Source organism: Peromyscus californicus, unplaced genomic scaffold, assembly GCF_007827085.1.
Source record: "Peromyscus californicus insignis strain IS unplaced genomic scaffold, ASM782708v3 Scaffold_10__1_contigs__length_136768540, whole genome shotgun sequence".
Lineage (NCBI taxonomy): Eukaryota > Metazoa > Chordata > Mammalia > Rodentia > Cricetidae > Peromyscus > Peromyscus californicus.
This window is the reverse complement of record NW_026294391.1, coordinates 25,127,772-25,132,954: the sequence shown is the minus strand read 5'-3', so window position 1 is coordinate 25,132,954 and position 5,183 is coordinate 25,127,772. Positions and strand designations below refer to the sequence as shown.

The window sequence follows — 5,183 nt, the reverse complement described above, 5'->3', positions numbered from 1 at the left end:
CTCTGCCACCTCATCTCCCTAGCTTCACCTCCCTGTTGCCCACACAGCCCAAAATGACTTGGTTATGAGACAACTCTTTACTTCTTTCATGAGTACCTTTTTGTGTGGATTCTCACACAGTTCAGAGTGGAACAGCTAACAGATCATTACCCTTCTCTCTTGCTGACATGGTTCAGCCGGTACAGCTTAAGCGTAATGTTCTCTTGTTAATTCCTACTTTAGTTTAGTTAAGTGATTGTACAACATTATGTAGCGGAAAGTTTTCCTGTGCCCACCCGGCTCCCACAGCCTTGTGGTCCTGCAGCTGCTCAAACCCAAATGAATACATAGAGGCTTACATTAATTATTAACTATATGACCTATTGGCTCGGGCTCCTTGCTAGATCTTACATCTTAAATTAACCAATTTCTATGAATCTATACTTTGCCACGTGGCTCGTGGCTTACTGGTATCTTTACATCTTGCTTCTCATGGTGACAGCTGGCAGCATCTTCCCTGTTCTGCCTTTTTCCTTCCTCCTTTCTAGTTAGAATGTCCCACCTAACCCTATTCTGCCTTACTGTTGGCCAAACAGCTTTATTTATCAACCAATCAGAGCAACATATTTTCACAGCATACAAAAAGACATTCCCCATCACTTCCCCTTTTCTTTCTACACAAAAGGAAGGTTTTAACTTTAACCTAGTAAAATTACATATATCAAGCAAGAATTATAGTTACAATATCTAGTCTATTTATATTTTGTAAAATTAAAGAAAATATTTCATCTATCCTATATTTGTGAGTCTAAAGTTTCATATCTAATTATCTTTTATCATAACCAATGAAAATTATAACTATCTAGTCTTCAACTACATTAAAGATACCAGAAGGATATAACATTACTTAAGTAAACAGGAAATGCATTGTCAGCAACTTCTAAAATTCTGGAAATGACAGAGACAGCTGCCTGTCTGGATAGTCATCCAAAGTTCTTCTGTAATGTTGGGGCATCCATCTTCAGCCAGTAGGCCTAGAGTCTTTTAGATGCTTCTTCCTGTGTCCTGTAGAATGTCTGGCAGTTTCCTCTGCAAAGCAAGAACCTGAAGGACCATCTCACCTTGCAAAGTTCAGTGGTCACCTTCCTATGGGTCCTGCATGTCCAGTTTATACATTTTGTCAAGCAGTCCAGGCAAAAACAGATTCTTGCCCAAATGGCTAACTTTTGCCATGAAGAAGATAAACTCCATATAGATTGTCTTCGGTGCCCATCATCTTCCTTGAAGTATTTGATGTTGGATCATCTGGGCCATGGTGTCATCAGAGACCTTTCAGGGAGTCTTGGCTGGTCAAACCATATTAGCATGGAAGCAATCCACGGATTCTCATCTTCCATGGAAACAAAAGCAGAACCTCTTTTCCAAAGCAACACATTCTTAGACATAAATTTTGAAATCGAGATACCTTTAAAATATACATATTGATTTAACTCAGCAGCTTTTACAATCAAATGTCTCTCTGTAGCTAAAAGTCCCCAAAATAATATAATTCAGAATCTCTGTGTGATTTCCATCTTTAGATGGCTTATTTTTATACTGCTTTTACTGTCTCTTTACAGACTTTATTTTTCAAAACTTTCCATTTCTTTATATAACTGTCTATGTTCATTTTCTTCTCTCTTTCAAGCTTACATACATTTTTACATACACTATAAACCATTTAGAGTCTTATTCCATCTGAATCTGCCTTATTGTGAATCTATTGCTTTAAACTGCAGTGGCTAGTACTGAAGCAGCAGCTTTGGCTGTTGACTCCATCCATCTCAGCTTTTCAACATGGTGGAGATAATTCACTGTCAGCTCTGGGAGCCATGCTTTCCACTGACTCTGGGAGGCAGTGGGTCTATACTTCTACCAAAGCATCATGTAGCCCAGAAACCTTTTTTTTTGTCTGTACTAGCAAAGGCTAAATCCACCACTTAGTGTAATGTGAGGCTTGGAGATGTCTCTGTATACTGCAGCAAAAACCCCCCATGCTGCAGGTCAAGCCCGCATGCCATGAACCTGCCATAGAGTATCTCAAGCCTGCAGGCTGAGGCTGGCCTGAGAGAGACAACTAAGAAGCTGTTTTTCCACTTCATTTTAGAATCTTTTTTTAAAAGCTTTCTCAGGTTTTAGATGGAAACACTTGCCCCATGTTTTGGCACCAATTGTAGTTGAAGTTTTTCTGGTTCTGTAGTTGGATGTTTTTCTGTGTCCTGCCTGGTCCACAGCCACTCAGACCCAAGTAAACACGCACAGGCTTATATTAATTAAAAATGCTCAGCCATTAACTCACACTTTCTACTGACTAGCTCTTACACTTAAACTCAACCCATTTCTGTTAATCTACATGTTGCCATGTGTTCTGTGGCTTTACCTGTGTGCCATTACATGCTGCTCCCTGGCAGCTGGCAGCATCTCCTCAGCTCTCTTTTCTTCTCCCCATCTCTCCAGTTAGAATGTCCCACCTAAACTTATTCTGCCTTACCATTGGCCAAACAGCTTTATTTATCAACCAATCAGAGCAATACATATTCACAGCATACAGATTGACACCACTCACCAACATTATTTTGCTGCTAAAAATATCCTTCAAAGAAAACTAGTGAAGTAGCTCCCATAAATATAGAAGAGCAGACTTATTGCTGTGGAAGAGGTGGGAGGTGGTGTTCCAGGGCCATGAGACCCTTCTGGGCTCAGGTACCCCATAGGGTTGAATATTCCATGTAATACTATAGGAATTCACCTTTATTTAAAGTTTCCTTTCTGGAATTTCAGTTATTTACTGCTAATCAGAGTCAAAAATAACTAAATGGAAAATCTCAGAAACAGATGGTTTATGTTTTAAATCCCATACCATTCTGAGTAATGTGAAGAAAGTCTAGCACTTTTCCATGAAAGACATGTGTCATTCCTTTGTGCAGCATATCCATACTCTACAATCTGCTTTCCCATTAGTCATGGCTATTACATCAACTGCCATAGAATATCAGTGTTCATGTTCAGGTAACATTTATTTTACTTAATTATATCCTAGAAGCACAAGTGTAGTGATAATAGCAATCCTAATATGTCAAAGGGAAGTTATAAAGGTCTTCATTTAAATAAAAGGGTAAGAAAGTTTCAGATTTAATAAGGAAAGTAAAAAACATAAGTTGATGTTGCTGAGATCTAGAGTATAATATATTTGAAGAGCCTGCCCCACACCACCCGGCTCGCTTCTCCTGAATCCATCAATCTGATGGGAAGCACTGCCAGTATGTCTGATAAACTGCCCTACAAAGTCAAAGAGACCATTCTGCTTGCCTGGGAGTGAAAGGTCCTGGACATTGCCAAGAATGTCATGCCAGATTAGATGTGCAGAAGGGAGACATACTCAACCTCCAAGCCACTGCTGCACTATTAGCGACCTGCAGATGATTGTGGAAAGTGTTGTCATCACTGAGACACTGGTGGCCCTGATTTCTGAGTTGTGGTGGTCCAGATGCAACATCTTCTCTACTCAGGATCATGATAGCTGAGGCTGACATTCCAGTGTATGACTATAAAGGTGAAGCGGGTAAAGAGAACCTGTGGTACATTGAGCGGATACTACATTTTAAAGGACAGACTCTCCAACATGATTCTGGATGATGATGGTGACCTTACCAACCTCAGTCACATCAAGTACCCACAGCTTCTGTTAGGCATCCAAGGCATCTCTGAGAAGACAAGAATCAGGGTCACAGCCTTTACAAGATGATGGCCAAAATTGTCTGCCATCGATGTCAATGATTTCATTACCAATAGCAAGTTTTCCAACCTCTGTGGATGTCTGGAGTCCCTCATAGATGGCATTAAGCAGGCCACAGATTTTTGATAAAAGAAAAGATGGTGGTGGTATCAGGGTATGACAATGTGGGCAAGGTCTGTGTACAGGTCCTGAAAGGCTTTGAAACTCAAGTCATCATTAATGAGATTGATCCTATCAATGTACTACAGGAGGGCTTCAATGGAAGACAATGATGTGACCACCATGAATGAAGCTTGAAAGGAGGAAAACATCTGTCCCCACCCTAGGCTGTCTTGATATCATACTAGGCCAGGACTTTGTGGTTTTTGTTTTTGTTTTTGAGGTAGGACCTCACTCTGTAACCCCAGCTGTCTTGGAACTCACTGTGGACAGTGCTTTGGACAGATGAAGGACGATGTCATTGAGTGAAATATTGGACACTTGGATTTGGAAATTGATATGAAGTATCTCAACAAGGAAGTTGAATAATGTTGAAGGTGAACATAAAGCCAGAGATGGTCCACTGATGCCTAAAGAATAAACACTAGATCATCCACCTGACTGAGGGCTGGATGGTCAGCCTGGTTTGTGCCATGGGCCACACTAAGTTATGGCACAGATTGAGAGCTGTGGAACCATTCATACAAATAAATTGTTGGGGCTCACTTCCTGCCTAGGAAGCTCAATGAGGCAGTGGCTAAAGCCTAGCTGGGTAGGATGAATATGAAGCTAATCAAGTGGACTGAGAAGCAAGCCCAGTACTTCAGTATATCTGTAATGGCCTCTTCAAGCCTGATCACTACTGCCTACTGAGATCCAGAACTAACCTTCACCTTCTAGCTTCCATTCTATACCAGGCTCTACCTTACTTCTCCAACAGTAAATAGCACCAACTTTGCAATTGCTTTGTCAATATCCCTCCCTGAGACTGGTCACTCAGTCACTGGCCTCTGTGATAGCCTGCATAATGTTCTAAGTGTGGCAAGAGGAACTGAAAGGCCCCAGTCAAGGTGGAGGTACAAGGGAGTCAGCCACAGTGACTATGAGCTTAGAGGCCTTGGAGATCTATAGAGTGGCAGTGGTTAATGATGTTCACAGGCACCAGTCTATTCAGACCATTAATTGGTCTTTAGACCAAAGAGTTGATGTACAGATTCACTGGTTTCTCATCTTATGACCTGAGAAAGAGCTCTGTCAAAGGGAAAAGAGTTATTGGAGTTTGAATGTTTCAGAGAGCTTGGTTACTTTGTGCTGAGTCTTCTCTTAATTTTCAGAATACTGGGATTGATACTTTTAGTCCCTATTACACAGAGGTTAAAATAACCAAGAAAGGGCAAGAGAAGTGACAGCCAGAGGTTGGAAGAGGTGAGCTAAACAGAAATAGGCAAAG

General features: G+C 41.0%; 1 pseudogene; it reads left to right on the top strand.

The window, feature by feature from the left end:
- The first annotated feature begins 3,280 nt into the window (after positions 1-3,280).
- Positions 3,281-4,680, top strand: LOC128114019 (adenosylhomocysteinase-like; annotated as a pseudogene).
- The last annotated feature ends 503 nt before the right edge of the window (positions 4,681-5,183 follow it).